General features: G+C 38.2%; 1 protein-coding gene across 7 annotated transcripts in view; it reads left to right on the top strand.

Annotated features, from left to right (window-relative positions):
- Positions 1-24,585, top strand: part of TPK1 (thiamin pyrophosphokinase 1) — a 303,147-nt gene that overhangs the window by 198,532 nt on the left and 80,030 nt on the right. The window lies entirely within an intron of this gene.

Genomic DNA, 24,585 nt, shown 5'->3' with positions numbered 1-24,585 from the left:
TCTGAGGGAGTTCCTGACATACACATCAGGCAGAGCTCTTATGCAGTCCAAATGGTGCAGTTCATTATGATGGGAATCCATCTAGCATCAACAAGGGAATTTATTTAAGATGTGTTATTTCTGTGGTTTTTCAGATCTGTTATTGCATTTATTGATTCATAAAACAACACACACAAAATATCTTGCTGATCTTCTGCTTCTGAGATTTAAATTAAAGGCAAATCTAAACATCAAACACTGTTCTCTAACAATGATTAATTTATTTTTTGGAAAATATGTTTTCCCCTTGGCAAGGTTTCTAAAAGCTTATCTAACTTTCCCAATTTCTCTTGGAAAGCTTATTCTATTAAAATAAATAACATTCACAGGTAAATTTGACACAACCTTGCACCAGATGTGCTTCAATGTAATTTGAGAAAAGCATTAATGAAGTTCTATGAGATTATAGATTTAAAGCCACAGGGGCAGGTGCTCTATTAACAATTTGAAGCTCTGTGTCTGCAGGAAAGGTAGTAGGCACAGGAGCTCTTTTGCCAGTATGATGAGGAATTACTCTGATCACTAGTTGCACAGCTGAATAGATGGAGGCAGCAGAGTGAGGGGGAAAGAGAAATAAAGGATAACTGTGGTTAAAATCTAAAAGTGGGGAGTAACTCGCTTGTAAATGATCTGTGAGTGCAGTACTTCACTGACCACTGTAAATTTCCTTCAGGGTATTTTTAAGAACGTGTTAAAGAGCTGAGATAAACTGGACAATTTCCAGTTTAATTTACAAAACTCTTGCTAAGGCTGGAAAGATTTCTAATTATTTTTATTCATCTTTTCCATAAGCGGCTTTAAAATGCCATGCCTAAGGTTGCTTTCCTGAGTCTTCCATGAATAATTAAACCCTTTACAACTTGAAAAAAAAATCATGATCTTTGCATTTTAAATAGAAATGGGAGGTTGCTAATTATTTTGTTTGCTGGAAATTTCTTTATTCTATTTCTAATAATGCCATACAAAAAGCATTTAATATTTTTTTTGTAGATGGGCAGAGTTCCACAGGAAATTTCAGGCTGTTTCTAGCATACAGAAATAAGGGGCAGATATAGGGGCAGGCCATTTAAACAATCTTAGTGCTCACTTTGACACAAAATTGCTTTTCATTGTTGATTTAAACTTGCCACTGTTGGCATCTTCAGTCAACTGTTGTGGTACCTCAAGATAATAATAATAATCCTGCATAGTTGTTTTTCTTTTGAAAAGTGAATAGTTTATAAACTGAGAGAAATAAGGATCCTAAGCTTAGAAGTACTCTCTCTCTCTCTCTCTCTCTTTCTTTTTTTTCTTTTTTTTTTTTTTTTAATGGAGTTCAGCTTGATATTTTTCTCTGTCAAACAGCCACAATCATGACATTCTCTCTTTTTCCTCCTCTTCCCTTTGTAATTTAAAATCAAGGTAGGAGGGAGTTTAACACAGTGGGAGACCCACTGACTGTTCGAAATGCAAGTCTGGAAACTGTGCAATAAATGAAGCAAGGTTTTGAGATTCAAATGCTGATGCAAATGATAAAGTTGAGAGCATGTTGCTTTTTCTATAAGTGTAGAATGGAAACCTTTCTCTCTTGGGAAGAAGAATCTGATCTTTATTGGATTCTTTGGATAAAATATGTGAGCAAAATATAATTATGGTTTTGCTTCCAAATAATGTTAGCCTTTGGTTTAGTGTAGCAGGAGAGTGGTTCTCTGTCATGTCTACCTAGGCAGAGTCTAAAGTACTTGGATACAGCAGATAAACTGGTAATTCCTTAAGACCCCTACGAAGGATAACAAGGGGAGTAACAAGTCAAGCTGCTAAATTTATAGTTACCAGTGCAGAAACTAAAACAAGGCTGGTGTGAGTAGATATCTAAGGCCACCAAAAATCTATGAATTTTTTGAGAGAGATTTCACATTGTTACAATGTTGGTATAGAAGGTTATGGTAGAAGAAATACATCAATATTTAATACACTTGTAAAGAGTCCACAGCATTGCAGGGAACATTATGGACTTGCTAAAAGTCTTCAGGGTTGTAAGACAGCAAGGACAATGCCTGATTTGGGATCCTGTGCAGACTATCAGGCAAGGTGGACCAGGTAAACAAAGCCTTTTTTTGATCAGCCAATAACATTATAATTTCATACTTACATACTTATCCAAGTACTGAATGTAAGAGTAATTAGAACTTTGAGTACTGAGGCATCTCCTGGGAAATAGACTGACAGACAGTGCAAGGTGTTTGAAATATATTGATAAAAATGTTTTGGCATGGAAAGTGAAGAAAACTACAAGGAAGTAAACTCTCTTATGTTCATTTCTGACCTTTAAGGATGACCTCCTGCAAGGAATGAGAAAACACGTGGCAATAATTACATCCCATAAACACCTGTCTCCATAATCTCTATGGAGAAAATGGGTGGGAGGCTGAAATGTAGATATATAGACTGTAGGTATGTAAATGTAGATAAATTAATTCCAATAAATGTCAAACTACTAAAAACATATTTAAGAAAAGAAAGCAGTTGTGAAATTATTTGCATCTATTGAAGGGCCCAAACAATGAGAATATAGTTTGTAGCTACAGAATTTATAAATTGACAGTGAAAGATTTTCTCTTGTCTGAATGGGAAAGGAAAACTAATGACAAGCAGCCTAAATGAGCACGTTTTCTCAGTCTTCACTAAAGCAAAATATTCCTTTGAGCAGATAACCAACACAGTTAAAACTGGTGCCAAAGTCTGAAGAATTTGAATTGCTTCAGAGAAAAAGCAAATAAAAGATTGAGCTGCCTTTGATTCTGCCAACTCCAAGGGCTGTTACTTTTTGTGTGCCATGCAACACTAATTAGGAGAGGAAGCAGAAACAGGGAGACTTTGTAAGAATTCTAGGATGTGATAGTTGTTGTGAAGCATTTTTTTACGTGATGATTGGAGTTTGAAAAAAAAGAAAAAAGAAAAAAAATGTACCTGTGTACTGAATAGATGTCATATTTTATTCTGTAGTGGGGGAGGGAGGAAAGCTTGAATTTTTAATAAGGAGTAATCAGTCTTTATAAGCAGGATATTTTATGCAAGAGTTCATACATTTTATGTTTGAAATTTGGTAACATCAATTACCATTAGACTATACCCTGGCTGAAGAGCATAAGGCCCTTAGAGTCATGTTTATCATGCTAGCCATGCTCAGTATGAATGGCTTAAGGTTTCACATACATACTTTCTCATTTTCTGGTTGTGTGCTTCTCAGGAGTACAGAAACATTAGCTTCTGTACACTGAGCATAAATTATCTTTTATCTGTGAGTTTTATGGCAGTTTGTAATACAAGGTAATAGGATTTATGACCAAGAAATGAGAAGATGTCCAAGAGTTAATGAGGCCTGTCTTTTACATATACTGAGCAGTTGAGCTTTCCCTACACAGGATTCCAGCCCTAGGATGCTGAGAAGAATTGCTGCCTACACATGAAAATGCATTACAGCAGCATATTTTTGTCAGTTAACTAACTCTTTTGAAAGAGTGTGTGAATACTTTGATAACCCTTTTTCTTGCACCCAGCTTTTCCTGCGAGTGCAAGCCTGCCTTCCCTGTAAGAAATGATGAATAATTTAACATCGTAGGTAGTGGCCCAGCAGCTAAATGTGAGCAGTAAGATTCAGGAATCCCATCTCTTATTCTTGGCTCTTACCACCATTTCCTTGAAGAGAAGTGTATTGGGTCGTCTTTTGATCCAACAGTCTCCTAGATTGTAAATTGGGTTAAACCCATGTCGTTCTCTGAATGGGTACTGTGAGGCTCGTTTGGTTATTTACAAAATGCTGTTACATCCTCTGCTCTGCACTGGGGTGGAACATTGTATCATAGTAATAGTAACAACAGCATTAGCAAGGCCCTTAATTAACATAAACGTTGCCATACAGGAAGCTGTGCAGATAATTAGTTTGCATGGTCCCAAGCGCAGTTTCAGTGGGAGCCAGCCATCCTTCTCACAGATGGCATCTGGGCACGCTTCGGGTTTAGCACAGGCCAGGAGCTGCTTGCAAAGCCTTTGGAAGGGACCACCTTGTCATGGGGCCAAGAGAGAACAGCCACATGCACATGGGCACTGCTGTGCTGGTTGCTTGAGTTCCAGAGCTATTACCTGAATCGATTTACAGATGCAGACAGAGTGACTTGGCATGAAAATCTACTCCTAGATGGAGACACTGCAGCAGATGTGAGAGGATGCAAAGACCAGAAACTTTGCAGGGGTTTGTTGCTCCAATTCTCTGTGCCAATGTTATTTGATTTGGTCTGTATCTGTGCTTGTAAAGTTTAAGGGGAAGCTCAGGGTATATATCTTCTACTTGTGAGTTTTTCACTGGCAGCCAGTTCTTGAAATTTGCAGGAACCTCAAGAATGAATTTTCTGATCAGTTCTGTACCACCTCATATGTGTATGAAGCAGATCTGACTTGCACTCAGTGGAGAAAATCCTAATTAATGTTCCTCCTATGGGGTATAATTTTGTGATCTGGAAATTTAATGTCTCCTTTTCCTCGGTAAGTATTTTTGATGGGTAAATTACGTTTCAAAAGGATTGCAATTGTAAAGGAAGGCATTTAAACATATATCTAATATTTAAACATCCATTTAATGCTTAGAGCTTTGATTGTCCTGAAAGGCTCTCTCTCTCTTTTGGTACCTTCTCTCAGAGAGCACTACTGGAAGTCAATCTACCTGGCAAATTAGTCAGTCTCTGTGCCTCAAGCTTCTCGTGGAATTCACAAATACACAACTTGTTTTTCAATAAATACCTCTTTTTGTGACTTCTTCAATGAGAAAGCCAGTTATTCAGCTGGACAGAGACAATGCAATGTCAAAAATATTAGCTGAGGAAAAGTCTTAATCCAACCTTGCTCTGGGAGCCTAAGTTCTTCACAGAAAACCTTGCAGAAATGGGTTTTGTGCTTACAGAGGTTTAGTATTACATTGAAGTGGCTTCTCAGGCAGAAAAATAAAAAAATATGTTGCTATGTTTGTAGTTTGGCTGCCTTAGTTTCCTTCTTTGATAAGAAACTTTGAGGATTTGGTTACAGCTCAACTTCTGTTCTTAAAATAAGACTTAAGCTAGTCTGTATTTTTATTCTTTCCTGGGAAAATCCAGCTGGACCAATTCATTCATATCCTATGGTAATGTAGTGGGCCTGTGTAAATGACCTACAAAAGCCAACAGATCTAAAGGACTTAGGTCTATTTCATGGTAATTCATGTCTATGAAATGATGTTGTTTCATGGTTTTGCACAGGATTTCTCTGTTTTGCTGAACATCAGTGATTCAGAATTAATTCATATTTATCAATAACATTCTGACCTGGAAAATACCTACTTGCTGTCTTGCTTCTCACTGTTACAAAAGGAAGCTTCTGAGTAGTTTTTCTCTTAACAGCTACATTCTTTGTAACTTTGTTCTATTCCAACATCAGCAGAATTGTAGTGTGAAATATACAAAGATTATATAGAACCTTGGAAATAATAATTAGCTTTTGAAATAGTCAGATCCTTTTAAACAGTTTATTTAGCATCAGTTAAAAGTGCAACCTGCATCAACTTTATGGATGACATATGATAGTTATGGATTTCTTCTTTATAAGGAAGACAAACTAACAACAAAAAAATCATTAATCAATCTGTTAGCTTGCAGGTAACCAGTTTAATAAAGTACCTGTCTTTCAGGAGGAAAGAAAAATACCAAAGTATCATTGCCAAGTGAAAAAGAATAGTCTTTATTAAATAAAATTTTCATCTGTTCATTATTTCTTAGAAACAAGTTATACTCTATAGCAGGACATGATAATCACACAGCTGTTTTTAAATTCACATCTTAATGGTGTCTGCAAGAGAAGATGATGTAAGGAGTCTAATTGGATTACATAGGTATTTATAAATTCTGAAGTCATCCAGTGTGATTCTCAATCAATAGCTTGCACTTCGTACGTGTCAACAGTTCTGTTCACAAATTTTTTCGATATTTGTCCAGATTTTTAATTAGTTACTGCAGCTGCTGATGGATGATCATCAAGAAGAACCTTGGCCCTAAATAAATCTCTTCCAATGAGATTCCTGCTCTTTGTTGTTGCCCCTAGCTGCTGTGATATGATCTTGTCAATATGATAACATCTATTTTGTTGCTTTATGGAAACCACAAGAAGTTTTTTGCTACAAAGCTGATTATCTTAGAGCTGTTTAGTTGGTGTTTTTTCCCCCCAAACTTGTCAATTACTTTTCTTTCCTTCAAAATCTTAATCCATCTTTTCATCCCCTCCCTTAACAAAATTCTTTTTGCAGTGGTCTGATGCTTTTGTGTACTATGTAGTATTCATAATTTTGCGTACTATAAAGCAATTTTTCTGCTTTACATTAAATGGCCAGGAACAAAATACAAAATGTTTGTCTTTGACATTTGCTTGTTGGTAGGAGCTGATACATTAGCTGGGATCCATAGGAAGCTGGTATCCTGTTTTGACAATATTGGTAAGCTGAGAAAGACCACAGCAATATTTTCACTTGCTCTCTGTTCACTTATCTTTATTCTGAAAGGAACTGAATGGAACAAAGCTGGAGAATGTGTGTGTGTGTTCTTTCCAGTTTTGTCTGGGATTTTTCCCAGGTAGGACTTTGCTCCTATATGGGGATTTTGTAGCAAGCTAAAGAATTTCTAAGCCTTTTGTGAGTAGATTTTTGGCCAAAAAGAAAAAAAAAAAAAAAAAGGCAAAAGCACTTTAAAAGACTGTTCATGTGGATTCCAAATTTGACCAAAAGATTTAAATATTTTGTACATAATTCCGTAAGCTTTCTGTTTCTAATAGGTGCCATATTTTTATACTTTAGAAAAGGAACATTATGCAAATGCTAGTCTGTATGAAGGTGTCATAGGCTGGTACTTTGCAGATTGATTTTGTAGTACTTTTATGATTATGATTTAAAGTATTTGTCTACCATCTAACACCTGGGAGGAGTAAAGCAATGTTTTGAATTTCAAGGTCAACCATTAGACATGAAGAAGTGGACTCAGAGGAATAATTATCAACACTTTCTGTGCCTTGTCTTATCAGATGCCATCTAAGTAGTCATCATACTGCAAGATCTTACTTTATCTAATCTTGTTTTTTCCACTTTCCCTTTCTTTTCCCTTTGGATTTGTCTTGGATCCTATCAACTTTCTTTTCTCAGCACATCATTTTATTTTAATTTTTTAGTTCAGTTTTGTCTAAACTGTTCTAGCTTTAACTTAAGCAGCCACTGCTACCCTGAAGTCTTCTCCCAGCAGTCACAATTGTGTGCTATGAAGCATTAATTCATCAATGCCCAGTCATTCTGGCTTGATCTATACACAGAATCATAGAATCATATTCCTCTTGGGTCTCACAATGTTTCATCCTTATTTCATTGTCCCAATGACCAAAGTGGCCCCATATTTAGTACTGGAATCTACTGGGGTGATACAGTGTGCCTTTGCATCACCCTGAAATCATTGCTGTGCTGTAACTCTTTGTTTAGCTTTATTGTGTTAGCCCAAATTTCTCAAGTCCTGGGATTCTGCTCTACCCAGTAAGTGACACTCTTTCTGAAGGCATCTTACTGCCTTGCTTGAGGTGAATTTCATCAGAGTTTTGCAGTAGCAACTTTCTTCTTTGAGTATTAAATGGGTATCTGTGATAGTTTAGGGGCATGCAACTTTTTCACTCCCTGCGTGAGTTACAGAAAGTTCTATAGGGAAACTAGCAAGTATCAGAAGTCTGTAATCTGTGACAGAACCTTTTTTGGAAAGAAAACTAATGGAAAATATTTTATTTCATACAATCAAAAACATAGCAGGGCAAATCAATACTATTGTCCCTAACCTGAATGTAAATAACAGTAAAAATTAAAGTGATAGTAGGTGATAAATTATTTTCTACTACAAAATGAAAAAAATAAAAATGCTGAGCACTTAATTGTTGACCTAAAGGGTTTATAAAATCCTTTAGAGGTAAATTTAATCATGGTCTTTACTGTTCACATCTGAGTACCGGTAATATTTGAAGTTGTAGAAGGAGAGCATCGGTATTCCAGCTTCAGTTATATTTGAAAATGTGTTATCTCTTCAATTCAATCCCTTTGTGAAATGGCTTAGGGTTTTGCAATCCCTTACAGTATCACTGTTAATTCTGCATCTGCCAGGGCAGTGGTGTCAACTGTATGGATTTTCAACATTTACTCTTAATATTAAAAAAGGGTCAGGGCAGAAGAATGATAATATTTGGTAATATCAGAGTTTCTAGGGGAAATGCTGTACTACACTGATAAATAAGATTTAGGTAGAACTATTCAGCTTTGCCATGGGAAGTGATTGACTTGGCAATCTAAATTTTCTTCATGTTGATAACAACTGATTACATTACTTCAGGATTCTCTCTGCTTTAACAAAACATCCCAAGAGCAGATGGGGATCAGGGATTGAATTCTTCATTGTCTTTTAAGGCTGAAATGTGTCTGTCACTCTCATGACAACTCCAGTCAAAAATACTTGCCTGCACTGCAGTTGGGTCAGTGACCTTCCGGGCAGTGCACAGGCTTCCTACTCTTAATCCTAAAATCAAAGGATTTGGAGTGAATATGTTTCTGTTAAAAGCAAGAAAAGGAGTCTGGAATCAATCTTCCAGGATCTGTGAGGGGGTTTCAAGAAGATGAAGCTAGGCTTATTCCTGAGACACACAGCAGAGGAATGAGAGACAGTGGCCCTAAACTGAGATGGATGATTCTGGGTAACTATAAAGAAAAGTTTGTACTCTGAAGATAATTACGAATTACATACAGGAATAGGTTGTCCAGAGAATCTCTGTCCCTGACAGTGTTCAAAACCTGATGGGAAGGCTGCACTCCCGAGATTCCCTCCCACCTAAGTGATCCTGCGACACTTGTGGAGACATGGGTAGAGCCATTAGACATATTAGAACCATTGTACACATATCTGTTGAGAAGAATTTGGAATCTCCTGATACAGAAGACTGTGGCCACATCAAGAAATAGAGGTTCTGTCTACTCTAACCTCTTTTTATGTTTTTGTTACCTTTCAAAGGGAAGTGTTGTAGTCTCTCATGTAAACTCACAGAAGAAGATGCTGAAAGGAGAAATGACAGTTGTCTCTGAATGCCAGGGAGCTAAACCAGGTCTTGTTAAGCTTGAGGCCAGTGTTAGAACAAGAGTAAATTGCTTTAAACCATTGATGGATAAATTTCCATCAGAAATTATGAGGGAGCTGGACAAACTTGAGAAGTGGACCCACAATCTTGCTCACGATGTTCAGCAAGTCCAAGTGCACCTGTTCCAGTTGTAAGTAGAGACTGGAAGAAGAAATTATTGAGAGCAGTGCTGCTGAGAGGGACTTGAAGGTGCTGGTGTTTGGGAGGCTGGACATGACCCAGCCATGGACACTCCCAGCCAGAGAGACAAACGTGTCCTGGGCTGCATCCAGAGCAGCGTGGGCAGCAGGGCCAGGGAGGGGATTCTGCCCCTCTGCTCTGCTCTGGTGAGACCCCACCTGCAGGGCTGCATCAGCTCTGGGGTCCCCAAAATGGACCTGCTGGAGTGAGCCCAGAGGAGGCCATGAAGATCATCAGGGGGCTGGAGCGCCTTTTCTATGAAGACAGGCTGAGAAAGTGCAGTCATTCAGCCTGAAGAAAAGAGAGCTTCAGGAAAACCTTGGAGCACCCTTCCAATATATTACAGGGGCTTATAAAAAGGAGGGAGAGGGACTTCTTACATGAGTAGATATTGACAGGACAAAGTGCAGTGGTTTTAAGCTGAAAAAGAGGAATTTCCTCTTTTTCTTCCTATTAGAAGGAAATTCTTTGTCTCAAGGGTGGTGCAATACTGAAACAGGTTGCCCAGAAAAGTTGTGGATGCCTCATCCCTGGAAGTTTTCCAGGACAAGTTGGACAGGGCCCTGAGCAACCTGATGAAGTGAATGTCATCCCTGCCCATGGGATTTTGTGACTAGGAAATTAGAAGGAAAACTTCCCTAATCATTCTTCTGGTGTTTACAGAAGGGAAAAATGTGGAAGAGGGGGACAGAATCAGAGTTCACTATGCTGATTTTACATCCTCAACTCTATTCCCACCAAAAGGAAACATGAAACTTTCAAAAGTTGTTCATATATAGGCATTGTGTTTCCAACTGTCCTTAATTTTCTGCTTTTTCAACATGAAGCCTAACAGAGGCATTAATTCATTTGAACCTTGAGTCACATGAGCCATACCAGTCTGTGATCAGCTGTTCAGCAGTGCTGGTTAGCAAATGCTGAGCATGAGTTCCAGCCCTGGCATGGAGTCTTTTTCACATCTGTGGCTTCCTTTTGCATTTTTTTTACTATAGCTGGAAAGACACTGTCTTCCCTGTGTTGTACCTGTTCCTACAGGTAATTGTAGGAAGTGTGGATTAGGTGGATGGACAGTGGTGTGCAACAAGAACTGGCTGAGTGTCAGAGCTCAGAGTGTTGTGATCAGCTGGAGTCCTGTAGTCAGGAATCTGCTGAGTCCAGTCTTATTGAACTTGTTTGCCAATGACCTGGACGAAGGGATAGAAGTTTGCTGATGGTATGAAACTGGGGGGCAGAGGCTGGTACACCTGAAAGCTGTGCTGCCACTCAGTGGGATCCTGATAGGCTGAAGAATTGGGTGGAGGGAAAATTAATGAGGTTCAACAAGGGCAAGTGTAGGATTCCAAACCGGGGGAGAAATAACCCCAAATATCAGCACAGGTTAGAGGATGACCTCCTAGAGAGCAGCTCTGCATAGAAGGGCCTGGGAATCTTGGTGGGTAACAAGTAGTGTATGAGCCAGCAGTGCCCATGTGGCCAGGAGGGACAATGGTATCCTGGAGCGCATTGGGAAGAGTGTGGTCAGCAGGTCAAGGTAGGTGATGCTGTCCTTTTACTCAGCCCTGGTGAGGCCACATCTGGAGTGCTGTGTCCGGACAAGTTGCTACTGAATGTCGAATGGAGGCCACAAAGATGATTTGGGGTCTGGAGCATCTCTCTTATGCTGTGAGAGCTGGGCTTGTTTAGAGGAAAGAGTGAGAGATGACCTTGTTAGTGCCTATAAATATCTCAAAGGCAGATGCCAATAGGATGGTGCCAGACACTTTTCAGTGGTGCCCAGGTGGGACAGGATGAAGAGCAATGGTCATAAACTAAAACACAACAAGTTGCACCTCAACATGAGGAAGAAGTTCTTTACACTGAGGGTGACAGAGCAATGGACAGGCTGCTCAGGGAGGTCATGCAGTCTCCCTCTGTGGAGGTATTCAAAACCCTCCTGGATGCATTCCTGTGTAACCTGCTCTAGATGACCCTGCCTTTGCAGGGGCATTGGACTAGATGATCCCCAGAGGCCTCTTCCAACCCTAACAATTCTGAGATTCGGAAATTCTGAAATCTCAGCATTGCTTTCATGCATGCCATAAGAAATCAGATATCCGAAGGTGGTTTAGCAATCAGGGAGAATGCACTACTGTGAAATTGTATACCTTTTTGGCTGGTGATGTTACTAGTACAGAATAAATGTAAGCATATGGCAAAGCAGATCAATAAAATCTAAGCCTGTGTTTAAACACTTCATTGAACAGTGGTCTGCAGATGTAAGTATAGTTACCTCATCTGGTGTGTAATTCCAAGTTCAGATGTCTCCGCCTTTCCCCATCCACACAACAGCCAGTGGTGCTCCATGGGGAGTATCAGCATTTCTGTGGCGTCAACATCTGTTTCTGAGTGGTTAATTTTCATTAAGAATTCCCGTCCTTTGTTAATTGAATTATGGCCTTCAATTTCAGCAATGTCAGGTACCTGAGGGAAAAGAAGGAGCTGCACCCAGCGGGGAATCCTTTTATTCTGGTGAAATAACAAATTATCAGACTGAAGAATAATTAGCTTGCAGAATTCTCTTCTACTAACCACAAAGTTGGCAATGAAATGTACCCTTGTGCTATGAGTCTGAGGTCTTCCTACCTCATACCTTAAATGATTTTAGATGCAAGCATTAAAAGCTGTCTGGCGGTTTGTATGTCTCTCTCAATAACAGGGGCACATTGTTCAGGTCTTTCTCAGATACCTCTTTTCTTTTAGGGCAGGGAAAAGATGAAGACTCTCTGGTAAAATAACTTTTTTATTTTTAAAAAAAAGGTATATTTTTCTCCTATTGTTAACCACCAGAATTTTTTCCTCAACTGGGAGACACACTTCAGAGTGAAGCAAGGGCAGCTGAAGATCTGGAATAAGTCTTCCGTGGCAATGATGCCACAAGCAGACAGTCTTACTAGCTGCAACCTTGATTTTTTTAAGGAGGAGCTGCTTGTCTCCTTTATGTCAGAGGAACCTGGGAACTGAGAATAAAACTGATAAGATATTCACTCTACCCAGGGTATCGACTGAAGCTTTAAAGCAATTAAAAGAGCACCAAGAGAGGACTCAGTAGGTCTCTGAGGGAGCAATATGTCTCACATAAAGTCCTAGACCCTCCTGTCCATTCAGGATTTTGTGGGAGTTACTTCCCCATGTTGTAGGTGTGTAAGCTACCACATGCAGCCTTAACCCACCCATGCTTAATTGTTCTTGAAATCCTTAAGGAATGTGGAGGGTCTGGTGTATTCCTGTTGAGTGAGATGGATGGCCAGAGACAGAGCTCTTGAGCAGTAGCAGCCTGAGTTATCATAAACAAATCTAGCTATTCTGATGTGCCAGATGATGTATGCCACAAAAGAGGTGCACTTCAGAACCTGTTCAGATAAAGGGAATAGGTCATCATCCCTTTTACACATATTTTATCGATTTTCTGTAAGCCAAATGATTTAACAGAATTAGTAATGCCTGTGTCATTTCTTGGTCTTTCATCTGTCTGACTTTTGGATTTCCTTTCCTGTTCACAAGCACTCAGTGACTCAGAAACTGCAGAAATATCAGGGCAACATGTAATTTCCAGTTTATCAATAGTAATGCCCTTCATGAACACCTTTCTTTTTTTTTTAAAGTCTCTTTTTTACTTAAACCTAGTTCCAGATTACTGTACTTAATGCATTCTGTGTCTCCTTAAGGGAGAGGTATTATGAAGCTATTGTTTTAGAAAACAAATTTTCTAGCAATACTGTAGGAATTTTTAAAGTATTATTAATATGGAAGCCCACTGAACTGTCAAACACAGTCCTCAAAAACTCTTAGAGAGATGAAATACTTAATATTATTCTTTTTTCTTCCATGTCATCTGAGAAAGTGAAGTAGTTTTAATTATTTAGTGCAGTCTGTTAAAAGGCAGAGAAGCTGTGGTGCCCCATCCCTGAAAGTTCAAGGCCAGGCTGGATGGGGCTTTGAGCAGTCTAGTCTAGTGAAAGGTGTCCCTTCCAAAGGCACAGCCTTCAAATAATGAAGTGAATGCAATTGCTCATTTCTGTAGCCCTTGGAAACCCATGCATGATGATGTTCATATCTCTCATCTTGAAAGACAGTAGAATCTTATGTTTCTGAAACAGCCTGAGTCAACTCCTGCAGCTCAGTGAAGCTGACGCCCTGCTGGTGTCTTCTCCTGGAAGGCCATGCCTGCCAAATGCCTACATCTGTTTGCTCCCATGCAAACTGCACTTTCAGCTGGAGGAGTGAGAACAAGATCATCTCTCCTTGAAGTCTGGCAGTATTTCTCCATGGGACTCTGGACATGCAGGGTGATTTTAATACCACTGTTTTATAATTGGGCACTTTTTTTCCCATCTGAGGGATAAAAATCCAATGTTGAGTCAGCAAGAGCTTACCTGAAGCTGATTGTTTTAATAACTCCTCCTTTGTAGTCATCTTGGAGAGGGGGAACATGAAATAAATCTGAAAATCAGCTCAGTATTTAGACATGCTTGATAGTGGTTTCTGTGGTGTTATACAGTACTGAACTTTACAGCATGATTCCTTTCCTTCAGCCTGTACACCTAAAATCAGGATAGTGTGGCTATGTGTATGCTCAACATTTTTTATTGTGCATGGTAACTGATGTACAAAGTCTTTGGTGGAAATGGTTATTTTTAGAAGAATCCATAAGATGACAAATAATAACTTGCCTAGCTTTTCATACAGACTCTGATCTTCCATTAGTGAATCTTGGACTACATGTCATGTCACACTCTTTAGCTGGATCTCAAGGTATATTACTCTTATATTACAGAGGGGGAGAGAGAGAGACAAAGGCATGAGGAAGTGAAATTATTTGCTCAGGTACTCAGGGAGTCAATACCATACTGAAAATTGAATCCAGTTTCCCAGGTTTCTATCTCCAGTGACCTGTCAACTGGGACCTGTTTCCTCCATGGTGCTTGTGACTTTATTAAGAGTGACCTTTAGAGATGATGGAGATTTTTACTGAAAGTGCTTAACCCTTTCAGAAAAATTGAGAAGCTCACTTTTCTATACTAAAACTCATCCTAAACTTCCTTAGGAGAAATTGTGAAGAGATGGAATTTGTGTAAGTAATCTTGTTTCTTAAGAAGCCTGAGAAAAAAAGTCTTATGCTTGAATCTGAGAATTTTCTGGCTTAGAGTGGCATGTATATATATATATATATATATATATATACATGCCAATTATAACAGCTGATTATTTCTAATAAACAATATATCCAGAAAAAAAAAAAAAAAAAAAGAAATGAAGAGTTAGTCAAAGGGTGGCAGACAATTATTAGAAATAATAACTTCAACATTTTGACATCTTTCAGCTTTCTGCCCCTGTGCATGACTGCTGTGCCATCCAATAAAACATTTCTCATCTCATCAGAATTTTACAAGTTCTATTTCACTTGTCAGAAGGAAAAAGTAGTTCACATGAGGCATCAGAGGAGGGATGTTTGTTCCCTCCTGCCTTTTCTAATGTGTTAGAGATGTGTAGGTTAGAGATGCAGAAGGGAAAATGACTATAGCTATCACAGTCTTTCATAGGTGAGTGAGCAAAAGAAAATCCTGGGGTATCACATAATAGAGCTTACAGCAAGATTTGTTCTCATTCTCTGAGGCATCTACAAAATACATATATCATGTCCCAGTACAGTGGGCTGTCATGAGCACAGCTTACTCAACCATAGCAGGAAGTTGTAGCTCTGTTAATATGTAGTCAGACAAACTTTAGTGGTTGGATGGACAGGAACATTTTTTCCCTCTCTTATCCAAACTAATCTCTAAATGTAGATGTATAAATCCCTAAGCAATTAGCTGGTTCTTTCATTTCTTGGAAGAGCTGCTGGCCTATATTTTTAGGGAGGCCAAGTTTCTTGAAATTAGTTTAAAAATATATAGTTGGATGCATATTCAGCACAGTTGTGTAGAGTTAGCAAACATTTCTTTCTCTTTCTTTTTTCCTGAAATTAAGACACTTCAAAAGTTATGTGTCAAATAAAGTATTGGAAGTGTAGTGTTCAGCACAGGGAAGCAACTGAATACACTATGAGAAAATCAGAATCATGCCTGTCCTTTTATAGAAAGAAGGTAGAGTAGGTTTCTAAGTGTTGTGTTAGGTTAAGTTAGGCAATAACTTTGGAAATGGAGCAAAACCATTTGTATTTAATGTGCTGCAGGAGTGAAACTGGTTCAAAGATGCAAAGAGAGACAATGCAGAACTTGCAAATTATATATGGACTGGAGAGTGTTGTGGGCTTTAGACAGGCTATAAAAGGAAAACATGAAATTAATTACATGAGGAACTAAGAGAGTAAGTATATGTTGTTAATTTACTGGGATAAAAATATGAAGCATCTGTTGTCATATCATTTAGGAAAGATTTCAAGGTGCTCATAAGCATTATCTGAATCCATGATAGATTGAAAAGGAGATTGAAGTGATCTCTAAGTTCATAGAAGAGTATCTGTTGCAAGTCTACACATACACGCACTCCCTCACTCTGCTTGTTGGGTTGACTGCTTCCCCAGGAAGAATGTCAGGAATAAAATTCTTCTCTGTTTGATTTATTTGAGATAGATGGAATGATTCTTTGAGATTCCTTGCTTTATGTTTTGGTTATGATTTTATGTTAAACCAGTGCAAGTATTCACTAGTACACTTATAGTACACTACTCTGAGCCCAGGCACTGTGACAAGTACAGGGTGGTGTGGCAGGTGGAGACACAGCCAGCTAGGAGACAGCCACAAAAAGATTGGAGAGGAGTTGGAAAGCAGAGGGAGATACACTGGAAGGAAGCATTTTTCTTACCTGAGCTCTGTTTCTGCATCACAAGGCAATGAGTTTCCCAAATCACCTGTTAACAAACTCTTCCATTTCTAAGGACAGAGGAGGTCATTCAAAGCATGTCAGTCTTTTCAAAATGGGCTATAATTAGCACTAGCTAGGGCTTTAATATTCATTACCTGTAATTGAGGGGCAAATAAAAAGAGTGATTTCTGTCTTCATCCTAAGAAATATTCCAAGGAAATAAACAGAATTGCTTCCAGTCTGTTCCTTGCAATTGAATGGCCCTGGTCATAAGTGAGGGTTAAACAAATGCAAAGTAAGAGTCAAAGCTTCTGAGAAGTAATTTTGTCTCCGAGTAACTGATGTGATTTCTGTGACTAATCATCACATAAACATGATACATCATGCAATACATAATGAGGAGAGTTTGGTTTAAAGATTGTAGGTACGTGTGTTTGACTATAAATATATCACAGTTAGACATGTATTTTCCCCTTCCAAAACTCCTCACTTTTTTTTTCTGTTGTGTGGGTGGGCTCCTACATACCTGGAGAAAATTACATAATTCTAAAACTTGAAAGCTATTTAATTAAGAGCATTTCGCCTTGTTTCATTATAGATCCCAAATATGTTCCCAAAAATGAAGCATGATTTTTGAAGGAGGTATTATTTACCATAGTATTATAACTGTTATGGTCCCAGGATGGGTGGATGGATGGATGGATGGATGGATGGATGGATGGATGGATGGATGGACAGTATATTATAATAAGTCATTTGAGGATGCTGTGCCCAAATGTGCCACTTTTTTTATTGTTAAGGGAGAGAAAAAGCAATATAATGATATTTATTAGAAACTATTTGAAAGCTACTCTGAACTGATTGATGTTTCTGCTGGTTAAAAAGGGTATTCCCATTTTATGATACTAAGATAAATTAGGTAAAAACTGGGTAAGTGTTTTAAAATCCAGCTTTCGTCTTGATGGAAGCTCAAAGATGAGTCTGTTCTTGTAATCTGTAAAGTAACAAAACTAAAACACTCTCAGAGTCTTCTCCAAATGTCTGTCTGTGTTTTTTAAGAGAAAAACTAAATATAATATTGGCTTTAGGACAGAATTATCCCAAACACATATACCCTAGAAATATGTGCACAGCTTCAGAATTGTGTACTCTGCCATTTGCCTAATTATAATTTTTAAAAGGTTTAGTTGTTCCCTGTTTGACACTTTTTAGATCCAAGGCATTTCTCAGACTAACAGACATGTTTTATGCATCAGCAGGAAAATGCATGTGTTTATGAGAAAGCCAATTGGAAAGTGGAAGGAGACTATTTACCACTATCTGAACTTTAGTGCCCACACGGATGCGAAATCTTTCACTTCTCTGAGACTCATGTGTAATTCTACTGCCCAGAAGAATGCAGCTCTTTGCAGGGGGGCAAGACCTCATTTGCAGGAGTCAATTTTTCAAAAGGCTACCTGAACCCTTTATCAAACATTGTATTACCAAACATTGTTCCTGACCCCTCAACTGATTTAACTTACTGTCTTAGCAATACTAGAAATAAGCACCAGCATTTCTGGACATGTGAGCGCTGAACGATGAAAATGAGATTAATGCAGTTGTTGAGAATGGATGAGGAGGAAGTCTGATTCCTTACTTCTCTCCTGATTGATGTTCATGTTGAATGGGAAATGTGGGTGTGTTTGTGTGCACAGATAATAAACACATATAGACTACTATAATAAAGCATTGAGTTTAAGAGCATTTGTGAGTTCATCACCAGATCACCAGCTGCATTCTGAGAGGGTACAGGCAGAATACATTCTGGTAGAAAAACATTCTCTTAGGCAGCAAACATACACTGTATATGTCATGCATTTTTATTATTGCTTCCATATTCATTAATTTTTAAGGCCTTAAATGACTTGTCAAAATGTTACTCCAACCTAAAAAACATTGCCTTGATAGGTTATAGCGTAGCAAGTCTTATTGGCACTTCTAGCACTCTCAGGAGACAAAAAAAATCCCAAAATTTCTAAAGTCACTTGTATGTTTGTCTCCAATGTGCACTTCTCATTTTTCTTCATTCTTGATATATTTCTCAGAATTTTATACTTTTTATGTGACTCCCATCTAAAATGTGATGGGGTTTGCTCGTACATGTATATGCATGGTCCTGGTTAGGGAAGGTCAAGTTAGATCTGAATTTTCTCCAAGTTCTAGGGAGGTCAGATTAGAGGCTTAGTGCAAGGCCATCCCTACTGTTTCTTTTATTTATGAATAAGAGGGATTTGTGTAGGCTTGGGTCTTAACATGGTTTGACTCATGTTGCTCTTGGGACAAATAGAAAAATATGCTGAGAATAAAGACAGTGGAAAAAAGGAAAAAAAAAAAAAAAAGTTGTGAGTGAGCACAGTGGAAAAGCAAAGAAATAAGAAATTAAGGCAAAAAAAGAGAGAATAAAGGTATGGGAACTGTATTCCCTGTGTGCTTGTGCATAGACTATATGCACCCTAGGATTTGCCAGCAGTGCATATGGATGTTTTATAAATATGATACCTTGTAAGTAAGCACCTGATTCTAGCAAATCAACTTTGATTGTGGCAGATTCTTAGTCTTTAAAGAGTATAAAGAAGCTCTTAAAGGGATTTTGATAGGCTTGAGTCTGGGGTGCAAATGGATGGGGAAAATGTTTTGCAGGCAGGATAGTGTATCATACCTTTATGTAAATGCCCTGTATATATTATATTACAATACAAAAATTCTGTTTGATTCTAAAGATCACTGTTTTAGCTGTCTACAAATGATTGTATTGGACAAAATAGGAAACCAGTGTTTTAGACAGTTGGTCAATACATCTGAAATAAAAAAGAAAAATACATGGAGGACAGACAGTGATGTGGCATTAGAAAAATGAACACTCCTACTTTTAAACAATGTTCTAAAGTCATTATTAACATGTTTTCAGAAAATGCTCAGTGCGATTCACCTGAGCTCCCACTGGACCTTGGGGAATGTTAGTGATGGTGATATTAGTGAGAGGAGGAGCAGGTGGGCACTGAGTGCACTTGAAAACGCTATCTTGACTTTTCACTGACGAGCAAGAAAAGCACTGTGATAGTATGACCTACAACAGACTTTCTTCCCAGTGACAGCTCTGCTCCACAAGATCTGTAAAAAGGAACCTTTTGTAATAACATCCCCTCTCTTCTCAAGAAAAGTCTTTTCTGCCAGACTTCACCATTCTCTGAAGTATCTTAGACCTCAAATAAATATCAGAACAGTTAGGCATCTTTACACTCTGGTTAGAAAAAGTTGATTTAAAAGTAAAAGTAATTTTTACTGGATCCACTGATGTCAATGACTTAGGAGTGCTCAAATAGGTTTTTATTATTCTGGAAACAAACTAAAAGCATTAACTTTTGTTTTGTGCTTGTCTCTGCCTAAAGCAAATTTTTATGGTCTAGTTAGGTTCCCTTGAAAACAGGCTTTTATAAGTAAATACTCATGGATGATTAACCATCCTAAAATAAAACTGTTGTCAGATGTTTAAAATGTGTGGTGCATAAGAGAGAAGGTATGTACATGGTGACCTGAAAGCTAATTTCTACATTTCACTGCATCTGCAATGATTGGTAATACTCAGGCACCTGCAGATATACTTCCAAGGACTTAAGCTTGGAGAAAACATTTCTTTTTAATTTAGTTAATTCTGGGGTTTGGGAGAAAAAATAAAAATAAAAATCTGGCATGGTAAAGTGGATTCCTAACTTTTGCAGAGTAAAAGTACAGATGTCTTAATCAAGGCAGTCCTTTCAAGACAAAGAGTATTTTCAGAAAGTATAAGTGGAACTAAGATCTACTGAAGAATTAGTACATGAAGAAACATGGATGAAAAACCTATAAATGAGTCTACAGAAAATGTTTTTATATGTTCTTTTACTGTACCCATCAATAAAATACCAATAGACTGCTGGCTGGTTACTTTTCACTGTAGGAAAAAACAATTGCATTTTGTAAATTGATTTTCTTAGAGTGGCATCTTAGTTTCAAGAGAAATCTAAGTTTCAGATAAGCACTTTGCACATTAATTTGGCTTTCCTCTTTCATTCTTATTTCAAGCAGTATAGAGTCTGTAATTAATGCAATGGACTTGGTTCAATAACTTTGTAACTGACAAGAGACGGTCCTTTTTGACCCTCATTTTAATACTGAAAAATTAGGAAAAATGAAACAACTTCTGCCAAAGAATGAATAAAAGATGGTTTGGAAGGTGTCCTTTTTCAATAAAATAGCAATCTTCTATTAGATGATCCATTAGTCACTGATAACTGGTCTAGTGCAGAAAGCAAATAATTTTTTGTGACCTTTATTTCTGTTCAACTTAAAAGAGAATCTCAGTTTTTAAATTATTTTTATCTTCTGCTTTAGAAATAGTAGATCTCACTCAGGAAGATGTAAAAGTCTGAATTGCAATTTTCCCCCTTGTGTGTCCCAGTTTCATGAGCTTTTTTCACTTAGGAGTAGGATGAAAGTAGACATGCAAGGGGAAGAGGCTCAGGCTCCCCAGATATCAGGAGGTGACTGGGGGGCCTGGCAGCCCAAGCTCTTCCACAGCCCCAGCCACGTGGCAACCCCAGCCCAAGCACTGGGCACCTCCATGGGGATGGGAACAGGACAGGGTGTGAGCCCAGGAGGGCAGGGCCATGGGAACCTGGGGACACTGGGTCAGGTGCTGATGGCCCCAGGTGGTGGGTGACAAGCAGAGTGGAGGAGCCCCAAGGGGCTGGGCAGGCACAGTGACAGCAGGCACTGCCTTAAGAACCTCAAGAGGGTGATGTGAAGGGGGTTTAGTGTTTAAAATTAGTGATGTGGTTGTAAGTGAAGTTCACCTGAGAGGGAGTTCCAGGTGCTTTTTACTTCCTCACCTCTGCATATACAGCTTTTCCATTAAGGCCTCCAGCCTAGGGTCTACTTGTGACCACTGTTTGCTGGTAAAACTAAGCTTGGCTCCTTTACTCAGCCTTTCTGGACACTGGAGGACAGACAAAATGTTTCAGGAGGTGGACAGAGCCTGCAAAAACTGCGTGACTGCTGGTGAGAGAAGTTGTATTGCCTTGACAACAAGTAAGTTTTCAGGCTGCTGATTGACATTTTGCTTACTTCTTTTGCTTATAGTTTCATGAAACCTGCTGTTTTTCAGACAATGGAAAGAGATTTTGTTGGGAATGTGCACCTTGGGTCAAAAGAGTTCTTTATGCAAGGGATTAAAACTGAGCAGGTCCATGCATGGGGGTATAAGGTGCAGCAGCAGTAGCATGTTTCATGGCATGCAGAGGCAATTACTGATAATCTTATTTGAGTATGAAAATGAATAGTCATTCATGATTCTCAGAGTAGGTTTGGGTTGTTGTGTTTCTCATTTTCCAGTGACTAAGGGAGCTCTCCCCATCAGGCAGGTATTGTGGAGCTGATCTTTAGACAGCTGCAAAAAAAAGCATCCTGGAGTGCCTGTTTTCAGCCTCTCGTTAATAATAGCTAATCTGAAAGTGGGAAGGGATTGAATGCTTTTCCACATATCAGCTAACTTTCTTGTTTATACAGGGATCCCTGTGAGACTTTTCCAGGTGGGAAGATTTTGGTTTTAAATTAAAAACAATGAGCAACTCTTCTTTGGGCTAGGCAAGGGCTGCCAAAAGTGGAAATGTGAGTGCCCTGTAGGGGTCTAGGATGCATTGATTTCCTCATTCTCTTCAAGTTAGCTGAAGCCTCTGCAGCATATTTCAGTAGTGATTCAAACCCATGATTGGTGGATAAATCTGTGGAAGTAACGAAAAAAACTCCCTATATTTCAGCCATCTAAATTGATAGTAAAATGTTGCCTTGCAATGGAATGAAGATTTGGCCTGTAGTCTGCTGGGTGTTAGTTGTGCTGCATAACTAGACTCATTCTAGTCATGTAAACTGAGACCAACTGCATGTCAGTAATTTTCAGAAGTCATTAACATGGTTTTTGTGGAAATGGTGAAAATTAAACCTAATCAGATGGATGGTTAATGGGCATTTACTGCATAGTCCAGTCACTGAAACAGAGAGTCTTTCATTCAAAGCCACAACACATTTGTTCATTTTGGTCTGGCTCTGCAGATGGCAGTGTTAAGAGATTTTTGACCATAAGACACTTTTGAAAATGTCTTGAAATATTTTTTCATGATGATATGAAGGCAGCAATGAAGAAGAAATTCTTGAAGTACTGTAGGAATGTTCTGTTTACCTATAAAGCAGAAAGTACTTTAAAATTGTGCACGAGCTTATCTTAATAAATCCTTATGGTGAACTCTAACTTTGGCTGCTCTCCAGCCTCTCAATCTTAGTCACACCATTTTTTTAACCTAAGTCAGAAGTCTTTATTATGGAAGCAAAAGGAATGACCCTTATTTCTCCCTTGCGAAATAAACAAGTGCCTACAGCAAATAGTTCTTCATCTCTCAGCTCTGTAGATGTGATCAGCTTGTGGCCTGATTATCCTCCTGTGCTTCACATTACATATCCCCAATATATAACCTGTGTTTATTGTTCAGTCCACACCTGTGTTCAGATTAAGCTTCAGTGAACCAGTTCAAGATGTAACCATAATTTCCTCTTTTTACACAGTATAGCAGCTTATCTTTAACTTAGAAAACATTAGAATTTATCTTTCTAAGCAAGGGTTTTTTTTCTTTTCACCATCGGAGCAGTATTTAAAAATGTGTGCAATGTGAATGGGATTATAGATATATATCTGTGTTGTAAGGCAGAGGCTTAGGGGCTTTAGACTTCATAAGAATCTCAAATGACATTCCAGATATCTTTAAATATTTAAAATTGCAGATTAACCATATTTGCAATTTTTAAAAAGCATATTTTGTTAGTGTACCATTTATCACATGTCCTTTTTGGAATATAGACAAAAATACAGTCTCTGACTCCATGATGCAGAACAGTTGCACTACAAAAACTGACCTTTGGTTTTAGAAAGATTGTCTTTCCCAGATTAAACTACACTCAATTTATATAATGGGCTGTTGAATGTTCCGAACTGAACAGTCCATTATTTAAAAAAAGAGCCTTATTCAATGGATTATAGAGATTTATGGTAGTAAACATCACATGTGATCACAGTTCTGTATGTCATACCTGCAAACACTGTGGAGAGAGAATTCAGAAAATATGCAGTATAATTTCAGGTAATATATTCCACTAGATGCTTTTACCTCTGATCTTGGAATGTAGGGAAAGAGGGTAATTATTCACAAAACCTGTCTGCTTTTGGGAAGCTGCAAAAGGAAAGTTGCTTATGTACACAAACTTTCCAGTAGAAAACACAGTAGTAGTTATCCAGAGGTTTAGTATATCAACTTGTAGAATGACATTACTTTCAGTGATAGTTGGAGCAGTTAATAGGAATATATGATAGGCAAATGTTTGCTTGCAGCTCCTTCTGATTCTTCTGATTCCAAAAACAAACATAAGTTTTGGCTACATAGACATTTCATTGAACATGCAAATGAGATATACATAGTCTGAAAATATTTAAATCTTATCTATACACTTACATCTATTGACACAAAGTACACAAGCACAGGAAAGAAAAAGATTAGGCATCAAAGTTGTGCCCCAAAGCACTTGGTATTTAAAACAAACTCTCCTGACTTAAAGTGGATTTAAGGTTACCTCAGCTGCAGATGTCAGGAAACACAGTGACATTTTTGACTTCACTCATTAGGAGTACAAAATGCAATATCCTGAAAGCAAACTTACTGCTTTGAGCATGAAACTTTAACTACTTCCAAGTTTCTTTTGGATGTATCTGCAGTAGCTCTAGGTTAGGGGTAATAACTCAGATTCAAGTTTTTGTTAGATCTTGCTCTTTCTTTGTTTTCCAGGATTTAAAAAAAAAAAAAAAAAAAAAAAAAAAAAAAAAAAAAGTGAAAAAACCTCCGGATTTTTTTCAAATTCATTGTGAAAATAGTAGCTACTCTAATGAAAACATTGTGGGAAAAAAGTTAATGATTACATTGCTTATAACTGCAAAGACAGCAAGTGGAAAAAAGGCATAAGCAATGAGACAGGTAGTAATTCTGATCTATGGAAAATTAACCCCTTTGTCAAACAGAAACATCACAAAGTTTATAGCTGGAATTCCGAGATGCCAATGGGCCCTCGGAGTCAGAGCTGTCTCTTATGAGTGATGTCTAAACTCAGGACAGTCCATCATCTCAGGAAATTGCAAGGCAGTCTCCAATACAACTGTTGTTTCAGAGAAATGAAAGGAATACTCATACACCCAGCAGATAA

The sequence above is a fragment of the Cyanistes caeruleus genome, chromosome 1 (genome assembly GCF_971803275.1).
Source record: "Cyanistes caeruleus chromosome 1, bCyaCae1.hap1.1, whole genome shotgun sequence".
Taxonomy (NCBI): domain Eukaryota; kingdom Metazoa; phylum Chordata; class Aves; order Passeriformes; family Paridae; genus Cyanistes; species Cyanistes caeruleus.
Note: the sequence above shows the minus strand (reverse complement) of the source record. Positions and strands in the feature narration are given on the sequence as shown.